We start from the raw sequence: 10492 nt of genomic DNA, 5'->3' as shown, positions 1-10492 counted from the left end.
AACAACTGGAATGGGGGTTAGCCCAAAAGCTGTTGTTGCCTGTATATGGAATATGTTCTGACTGAGCTGCCTAGTCTGGCCTCAGTGGGAGAGGAAGCACCTACTCTCTAGCTTTGTAGAGATTTCAAGTGCCAAGGGGGAGGGGAAGATACCCAGGGAGGCCCTTACACACTAGGAGAAGGGGAGGGGGTGGAGGGAAGATTTTATGGAGTGGGTGACTGGGAGGAGAGCAGTAAGTGAGTTGTAAAGTGAGTAAGTAAAAAAAATAAAACCACCCTGAGATTCCACCTCACACCAGTCAGACTGGCTAAGATAAAAAACAGGTCACAGTACATTGTGGCAAGGATGTGAAGAAAGAGGAACGCTCCTCCATTGCAAGTTAGTGCAACCACTCTGAAAATCAGTCTGGAGGTTCCTCAGTAAATTGGGTATAGTACTTACTACCTGAGGACCCAGCTATATCACTCCTGAGCATATGCACAGAAGATGCTCCAACATATAACAAGGACACATGTTCCACTATGTCCATAGCAGTCTTATTTATAATAGCCAGAAGCTGGAAAGAACCCAGATGTCCCTGAATAGAGCAATGGATGCAGAAAATGTGGTACACTTACACAATGGAGTACTAGTCAGCCATTAAAAATGATGACTTCTTGAAATTCACAGGCAAATGAATGGAACTAGAAAATATTGTGCTGAGTAAGGTAACACAGTCACAAAAGAACACACATTGTATGCACTCACTGGGTAAGTGGATATTAGGAAAAAAGCTTGAAATACCCATGATACAACTCACAGACCACATGAAGCTCAAGAAGAAGGAAGATCAAAGTGTGGATGCCTCAGTCCTACTTAGAAGGGGAAACAAAATAATCATGGGGAGGTAGAGGGTGGGAGGGACTTGGGAAGAAGAGAGGAGTGGAAGAGGAAAAGGGGGGAAGGATGAGGTGTGGGAGGAGATGGGAGAGATGTCCAGAGAGTCAGGGAATTGAACAAAGGTGTATAGCGATGGGGAATGGGGAACTGACCAGAAAGTCCCAGATGCCAGAAAATCAAGAGCCTCCTAGGACCCAGTGGGATGGCATTAGCTCAAATACCCAACAAAGGGGAGAGAAAACATGTAGAGACCATATCCAGAGGTAGGCGTGGCCTCAGGTTGAAGGATGGAGCAACCCACCCTTCTCAAAATTTTAACCCAGAATTGCTCCTGTCTAAAGGAAATGGGTACGAGGACAAAGAGTGAAGAAGAGACTGAAGGAAAGGCCTTCCAGAGACTGCCCCACATGGGGATCCATCCCATATGCAGACACCAAACCCAGACACTATTGCTGATACCAAGAAGTGCTTGCTGACAGAAGCCTGATATGAATGTCTCCTGAGAGACTCTGCCAGAGCCTTACAGATACAGATGGGGATGCTTGAAGCCAACCATTAGACTGAACAAGGGGACCCCCAATGGAAGAGGTAGAGAAAAGTTTGAAGGAACTGAAGGGGTCTACAACCCCATAGGAAGAACAACAATGTCAACCAACCAGACCCTCCAGAGCTTCCAAGGACTAAACCACCAACCAAACAGTACACATGGAGGGACCCATGACTCCAGCCACATATATAGCAGAGGATGGCATTATGTGGCACCAAAAGAAGGAGAATCCTTGGTCCTGTGAAGGCTCGATGCCCCAGTGTAGGGGAATGCTAAAGAGGTGGGGTGGGAGTGGGTCAGTGGGTGGGGAAGCACCTTCATGGAGGCAGGGGAAGGGGGTGGGGAGAGGAAACCAGGAAAGGGGTAACATTTGAAATGTAAATAAACAAAATAACCAATAAAAATAAAATAATGAATTTTTTAAACAAATTAAAGATAAATAAAATTAATCTTAAAAAATGGCTGCTGAGCCCTACTCTAAAAGCATTGAACCTTTTCTGTATCATTCTGTAGCTTAATTAAAATCACTGTAAGTAATGACAGATGTAAAAAACAATTGCAACTTCGCTGTGACCACCAGTGGACTTTGGAACCTTTTTTTTTGACTCTTTCACATAAAGCTCTTTCTTTCATCATTTCCCCATACATGAATGCAGCTTAACAGTGTTCAGTGAATTAAAATAACAATGAAAAATAAAGAAAACTGTAATTTAAGAAGTCCTTGTATGTACTTAAAAATCTAAGATGGCCACCCCCAAGAAATTTCTTCAGTTATCCTACATATGTTTATGATATCATATATCAATTAATTATATGTAATGCTTCATAAAATCTAGGACATAGCATGTAATTTATAAGAATATAAAACATTCATAAAATTGTGAAGGTTACTTCTCCTTACCATTAGAAACACTGGGTTTGAATAATTCTTATTTTGGTATTAGTGAAGAATGTTAAGAATGTAATATGGTATTAAGGCAAGCATAGACATTGAAATTAAAAAGAGTAGACAGGAAAAGTAATAAAGCAAAAAAATGGACATTCGCTTTAAATAGTTTTTAATGCATCATCTAATTAGGGTATGATTCTCCAGACCTGGCTCTATCCGAAATATCCAAAATGACTCTATCCACAGTCATTAACACAATGTTGAAAATAATAAATGTTTTCTACTTGAAAATTCAGATTTGTCCTACTTTGCTTTCTATTGCTGTGATAATCACCATGACAACAGTGGCCTGCAGAGGGGAGGGTTTAGCTGTCACAGGAGTCACAGTCCATCATGGGGAGAAGCCAAGCTGGGAACTCGGAATAGGAGCTTCAAGCAGAAGCCATGGAGGAACACTGTCAGAGAGGTAAGCCACCCCACATAAATCAAAAACCAAGCAAAGCTCTACGGATGTGCTCAGAAGCCAACTGGATCTGGGTAATTCTTTGGTGGAGATGCCCAGGTAATCTCCGCTTTGTCAAGTTGGCAGATGAATCTAACTATGACAATATCACATAATACCTCCATGGTGTGGAATCACCCCATGATGGTGACTAACCATATACTGTATACTCTCCACATCATGATTATGGTTTCCGATTTCTTCACTCCTCTTCTTCAGTGGCTGACCTCAGAAACCAACCGCTTGCTGTTCTTCTAGATTCAACTCCTCGGGTGGTTAGTGAGGCAAGTAGAGAAGTAGAGTTTTCTCTATGTGTTTGCACCTCTAGCTTGTTCTTAGAAAATGTTCAGAAAGGCTTGGGATGCTCAGTGAATAAAGTGCTTGCCAAAGTTTGGGATTCAGTCTCCAACACTGCACTGCAAAAACTTGGTGTGGTGCTGCATAACTGTAATCTTAATATTTGAGAGGGAAAGATTCATAGTCATCCTCAGCCACATCGTGAGTTGAATCCAGAATAGGATATATGAGACTGCATCCCAAGGGGGGGGCGGAATGAAAGGGAAAAGAAGGGAAAGGAAGAGAGAGAAGGGGAGAGAGGGGAGAAGAAGGGAGGAGAGAGAAGGAGGAGAGAGAGGAGGAAAGGGAAGGGAGGAGATGGAAGGGAAGGAGAGGAGGTAAGAGAAAGGGGAAAGAGAAAAGTTAGGATGATATCCTAACTACATGATCATCTTTACTTGTACAACATTCACCTTGGAACAGCTTCTAATACATTATCTGGAAGAAACTGAGTGATTCCGGATCAGGCCAGGAGAGAGCCAGGACCATTGGGATGGTTTTTGTAGGCATAAGGCATTTTATACAAGTTGGGCAGGGTCCTGGCAAACATTACATCTGTGCTTGACTCCCTGGGACACTGGGCTCCTTGCTATCACCACATGTGATATCCAGCAAGTTACTGCAAGCTTCTAACTTGTGGATCTTATCTTCAAAGGAACAGAAATAATGATTGGGGTTTCGGGATGACTATTATGCCTATTTAAATTTAATTGTTGTTAGTGTTTGCTCTAAAGACTTAGATTGTGGGGTTGGGGATTTAGCTCAGTGGTAGAGCGCTTGCCTACCAAGCGCAAGGCCCTGGGTTCAGTCCTCAGCCCAGAAAAAAATAAAAAGACTTAGATTGTGCTTCCCTCCTAGTTCTGACTGAACTAGGTTTGCCTTTTAGGCCTCTGTGTGTCAGTATACTTCTGAACTGTGCTCAGAGAGCTGCTGGCCCTCTGTCCTTCCCATATTCATCAGAGCTCAGCTTCCACTTGCTGATTGATTATTCCTCATTGATAACTTTTAAACTGTCAAAACAGAAAGAGTAAAGTGCACAGGTAATAATAGTATTGATGATGTGCAAAGAGAGCAACACAAATTACCTCATTTCCCAGGTAATAGCTATAACACTAAAACCACAGCTTTAATTTGGTCATGTAAGTAATGGGAAATCTTAATGTGGTCAGGCATGCAGTCATTTCCAACTGGGTTAAAGAATTGTCACAGAACAATTTCTAATATATGAAATTCTTTTAAGGAAAAGAACATAAATATAAGTCACAGCAAGAGGGCCGGGATGTTTACTGATGGCAACATGTAAGGTTATCACATACCCTGTCCACTAGGGACCATTTACAGCAGTCCACAAAATTGGAGCCCTATGGTGGAAACATCTGTTCCCTTCTGCATTTAACTCTATTGTGCCTTTTAGATAATGTGAAAAATTCTACTCTGCCACCAGTGTTTACCAGCCACCATTAGGAATTCGACATTGAAATACTTTAATGATAAATAATGCCCACTTTTCTCTCTAATGATGATTTCTGAGACATTCACTTAACACATTTACACAAGTTTCTCATGCTCTGCCCATCCCTTCCACTCAACATACTTCTAATGAATATGTTATTTAAGGAGGTGTACTAATAGGTTAAGAAGCATACTGTTTAAGAAGTTATTCTAAGTGACTTTGATACTAGAGCCCAAGGCAGTCTCAACATAAAGTCACTTTTTTTACACGTAGGATTTAACATTTATATGTGCATTGCAGTATAAAGTGGAGGCTTTTGTCACTGTAAGAGGCCGAGCATCTGAAACATATTTAACTCCCGTTATAGAGATGTAATGTTCTGCAGGTCAGCATGAACTGCTCTGCGAATGTCCTGAATACATCCTGTAACTTGTTAGGTTCAGAGATGTGTGGAGCGTATATTTTTAAAAGAATTTTTCACAAAACTTATATATCTGTTACGTTTACAAATCTCCCTAAAATATTGTCTAAAGAATTTCACCCAAGAATGCAATGGCTCAATAATTTAATTCAGATTGAGAGCGCTGGTTTTTATTACATTTTGACTATTTTGTAGTAATGCCATGAATGTAGCGTTGTTTCACAGCACAGTGTTATGACACAAAGACACACATATAGACACGCACAATACACACACACACACACTGCATCACCAAAAGCCCACCCCAATATGGGTGATAATTCCTGAAAGCTGCATCTCTGGGGCTCTCTGAGCAACTTAAAGACGTCTTGAAAGGTATGAGAAATTCCTCTGGAGCTTGGATGGCTGTAATATCTCCAGACGGCTGTAATAATATCCTCCTTTAACAGTTGTTTGTTATTTTTATAAAACTGGAGAGGCACCTTTGATAATCTCTGGAATTTCTCACAAGTGACTTGTCTCTTAGTTAATTCCAGATCTAGTCAGTTTGAAAACCAAGAATAACTATTATAACATGCTTAAGAGTCCTGGTGAATTCAGTAAACTTCTACTGAGGGCTACTGATATAGGTAGTGCCTGCAAGACAAGCCACATGCAAGTCAAGACAAACATTAAAGCTAAACTTCAGTATTCAGATTAACAAGGTAACTGTTGATCTGATATCTGTGTCTAAACTCTGGACCCCTACTGTTCCTGGGTCAATATGGTGCTATTTCTGCCTTTGTCTTCTACCCAAGTCTGTATCTACACATGGTTGTCACACTTCTTAGCTCCAGCTAAGAACGTGACCAAGCAATCTATGTTTTAACAAGTCTAAATCTTAAATGTCTGTTTATGGGGGATTACGGAAAAGAGGAAGGGACCCAACAAGAGGGAGGAGGGTGGTAGGAGTAACATTAAGACATATTATTTTAAATGGTACATATTTTAAAAGTCACAATAAAATCCATTAATTTGTGTGCTGACTACAAAATAAATCTGAAGAAAAATTATAAAAAGGGAAAAAAAAACCTTTTCTACCTTATATATTGATTCTTTATCTTAAGGGTAACATACCAGAATCTCCTACTGGGTCATTTTTTCTATTTCTTATACTGATATACTCATACGGGAAGCCTGCGTTGATTTCAAATTATCTCTGCCCTTTCCACTTGCACACATCACTTGAATATACTGACATAAGAGACTTGCGGTGGCGGTTGTGTTGGTTTCACACAAGCTGGAGTCATCTAGGAAGAGGGAACTTTAACTGAAGAATTGTCTCTCTTGGATTCACCTGTGGGTCTGTCTGTGGCCCAGCATCCCTCCATGACCTTTACTTCTGTTCCTGCCTCCAGGCTCCTGCACTGAGTTCCTGCCCTGGCTTCTCTTGGTGATGGACGGTGACATCAAAGTATAAGAAGAAATAAATCCTTTCTCCCCCAAGTTTATTTAGTGTTTTATCACAATATAAAAACCTAACTACGATACTCATAATGCTATTATTAATTGGCATATAGGTGACTAAGACCTGAGGTTTGACTTAGGTTGGTTAGGAGTCAATTGTGTCAGAACAGGACTCGCACTAGTTATTCTTTCTCTCTCCTGTTTCAAGTGTATATTGATTATTCACCCTAATTAATATGAAAACTATGTAACTTAGACATAGCAATGAGTGTGCCTAATTAAAAGCCCATGTATGAACCCGGGCATCTGTTGATCTGTCTTCATTAATGTAAGTCTTGAGATCCATTCATTGTCAAGATTGTCAAGAGGCTTTGTTTCTTGTATTTTTTTTTAACTGCTTGGGCTTGGGATAAAATACTTTGATTTAGGGGCTAAACTATAAGGAGGTATAATTGTCACATCAAATACCATAAAGGATTGTAAATAATGTCAGTGGCAAACAGATGTCAAGCAATACAAATTCTATGGAGTGACTTAAACTGGGAAGAAGACACATAGTTTTTGTATGTAGAATATTGATCTGCAAATTTCCCAGTGCTGTTTCACTCATGACTTAATCATCTCCTTTTAAGGGTGGATTATTGGAAGAAAAGTTTTAAGTGAACCACAGGAAGAAGTCATCAAGGTGACAAAGTATCCTGACATATTGGTATAAGATCACAGTTCAGGAAACTAAGACTTAAGAATTCATATTAATACCAGTTCCCCATGTGCAGCCCCAAGACTTTGGCAAATCAGACACTCAACTTCACCAACTTCCTACACAAAACAGTATCCTTGCATTTCACATACTGAGTGTGACCATTGAGTTGCATTGAAACATGAGACTGACTTGTTAATAATCTAAAAGCACAAATTATGTTGTTAAGTATGTGACCAAAGAGCACGGTCATGCTATTAACCTTTGATATGCTGTGGACTCCGTTTTGTGATAGAAATGTCAACGAGCTTGTGGAGGCTGGAAGATACCAAGCTTAAGAGCCTGGTCTTTCAATTTTGAAAGTAATTCAGTATGTGTGCTGGCATCCCTTTCTCAAAAGCAATTTAACCCCAAAATAGGCATAATTTTAATGCCTACTTCATCGGAATATGTCTAATTGACTCTTCTAAAAAGCCTTTGGTATACATAGGATCTAAATGTAAATGTGATAATTAAATAGGAGAAACTGAACTAGAAGAGATATAAAATACGCTTTGATTTCCTAATAGTTCTTATAGGTTATATAAGAGGTGGGAATGGAATATTTGAAACATCTAGAAATAAAACGATCCTGAGTCCTGAGAAAATAAGTACTCTAACACACTGTAATCATCTCTCTGTGGTTTGCTGGAGTTGAGGTCTGAAAGGCCTGACTTTGGTTAGAAATAACCTAGCGAACACAGAGCTATGACGTTAGTCTAGAAGAAGTTTTGGAAGAATGACAAACTGTGACTGCCAAGAACACACTAGATACCATATTTCCAAGGCAAGTGCCCACGTTTGAACACCAAATATGAACTCTTAAGAATATGGTTGTTTCTGCAGTGCTAAGGACCTTGTTCATGCCACACAGGTCTCCAGGGGTAATTCTAACTCTGACTCCCTGACTCTTTAATTTTACCTTGATAATTGACTTACTCATTACTAACTAGAAATCACTTGGTGATCACCAACTAAATATGGAACATTACTAGTTTTTAGTAAAAACAAAGTATGGAATATTACTAGTTTTTACCCAAGCAAGCCAACCTCAGCTTTGTCAGCTACATTCATTCTATGGAGCCCAATTGCTTGGGTTTGAATCAACTGTAGTGTTTTTACTTATAAGATGTATTACCTGAGGTGAGTCATTTTTTAAAAGACATATTCATTTATTTTATTTACATGAGTAGACTGTAACTAGTGTGTCTAACACACCAGAGGGGGCATTGGATCCCTTTACAGATGAATGTGAGCCATCATGTGGTTACTGGGATTTGAACTTGGGACCTCTGGAAGAGCAATCAGTGCTTTTAACTGCTAAGCCATCTCTCCAGCCCGAGGTGAGTCATTTATCTTCACACCTATATAAAGTGAGTGCAGTATGAATGTGTTCCTTGTCTGTTCATGGAGCCTATTATAACGTGGAAATAAACTGACTTTTCAAAAAAGCTTATGATATCTGTCAGAGTAAAATCTTCCATAAATATCATCTACAGTTATAAATTATTCTCATAATCCATCAATTAAAAAACTTCAGGAATTTTGTTAACACAGAGATCTCTAGGCCCCTGCCCTAGAATGTCCCATATGGTGGGTCCGAGAAGTGGAGCTTAAGAACTTGTCTCAGGTCCTGCTGACTTACTTGTTCTAGGACCACATCTTCAGAACATCTGCCTCCAAACATTCACCCCAAATTCTCATCAAAGGCTCACGTGTGCTACAACTATAGGGGTGAAACAATCATATTAGTCACATTCCTCAAATAGCGGAAGTTTCTAAAACAGCGGGAGCTATTAAATGTGACCAAACTGGTAGGGGCAGCTCTGGAGGCAGCCTTGACCCTGGATGATGTGTGTAGGGGCGGATGGGTAAGGAGAAGGAAATCTCCAGCAGAATTTCAATCCAGTTCTCAGATACTATCTTTCAGAAGTTGGGTTTCTCACTCTTTAGCAGTGGGGCCTGAGGAGGTGGGGAGGAGGGTCCAACTAGCCTATGAACTCTTCACTAAGTTCAGCAACATAGCAAGGCCCATCATTTCAAAGAGTGGGTTCCCCCCTGCAGCTCTGCCCCCCTGCCCCTGTGTGTGTATGTGCTATGTGTATCAGGATGATACCCAACCTTACAAAACAATGCTATGACCCTCAACACAATGTAAAAAGATATATATATAGAATAGCAAATGAACTAAGCCATATGCAGAAAAAGTATTGTTATGTTCTCACTGTGGGTTTTTTTTCTAAGTAGCCAAATATAAAGAGTATAAACAAAGGTGAATTGTTCAATTGCGGTTAGAGATGAATTCCTGTAGATTAGAGGACATAGATCGACAACTACAGAGTGAAGCAATCCAGAGACTTAATGTATGGTATCAGGACCATATTTAATGATTTTGTTTAAAACACACAGCAAGGGCATATCTTAGTAACATACACATTTACACACTGAGAGAACAGTTAAAGTGATAGATCCCTTTACCTGTCTCATCTTCATGTAGCTCACAATGCCATATTATACACCTTAAATAGGTATAACTAGAAAAGAGGAAGAGTATAGGTGCCTCCCCCAGGGCCCAAGAATACATGCAAACTTCAGACACCTCACTTCACTGCTCTCTCTATTTGCAAACAGAAGTAAGGGGAGCAACAAACCCAGGACAAACCACAGTGATTAAAGCATCTTTGAATGGTATTGCTGTTGTTATCATCATCATCCTTAGCATATATTCTTTGTGAAGACTGATGGGGTTCATGCCATTTTTATTCAAATAAATCACATGCTGTCAGTATATTTGCTACCACAACCTGCCCCACCCCTTCTGTCCTTCTCCCAAGACGCACACCTTTAGCTTCTCTTAGGTATCCACTCACCCACCCACCCACCCAAGCTTAATCTTTTTCCTCCCCTCTCCCAAAAGTACCTCTCTTACTTTTGTGTCTAAGTCCCCCCTCCCCATGTTAGGAAGTAGAAGAGGTCACGAAAGGAAAGAACCTGTAGCCCCCAAACCAGCCCGGGGCCACAGAGCCAGCCACCAGGCGGGAAAAGCCCAGGGCTTCCCAACTAGGGAGGAGCAAACGCGCAAGCGAGCCTGAGCCTGCGTTGGCGCTGGTGGTCCCCGGGTCGATGGCCCGCCCATTCCCAGAAGCTGCTGCTATAGCTACGTCACCTGCCCCGCCCTCCTCCTCCGGAGCGAAGACCCCTGGAGGCTGAGCAGACCCCAAAGGCGGTGCAATTCCATTGGTCCAAGGCAGAGGTGAGCTGCTGCTAATTCTGCTTGGGA

General features: G+C 40.9%; 1 protein-coding gene across 2 annotated transcripts in view; it reads left to right on the top strand.

Moving 5' to 3' along the window:
• The first annotated feature begins 10431 nt into the window (after nt 1-10431).
• Nucleotides 10432-10492, top strand: part of Igsf10 (immunoglobulin superfamily, member 10) — a 28897-nt gene continuing 28836 nt past the window's right edge. For both annotated transcript variants that reach the window (XM_087622806.1, XM_087622803.1), the window contains exon 1: nt 10432-10465. The gene's annotated coding sequence lies outside the window, so the exon portion shown is untranslated. The remainder of the gene's footprint in view (nt 10466-10492) is intronic.

Source organism: Rattus norvegicus, chromosome 2, assembly GCF_021556685.1.
Source record: "Rattus norvegicus strain SHRSP/BbbUtx chromosome 2, alternate assembly SHRSP_T2T, whole genome shotgun sequence".
Lineage (NCBI taxonomy): Eukaryota > Metazoa > Chordata > Mammalia > Rodentia > Muridae > Rattus > Rattus norvegicus.
The sequence above is the reverse complement of the archived record's forward strand: the minus strand, read 5'-3'. Positions and strand labels throughout refer to the sequence as shown.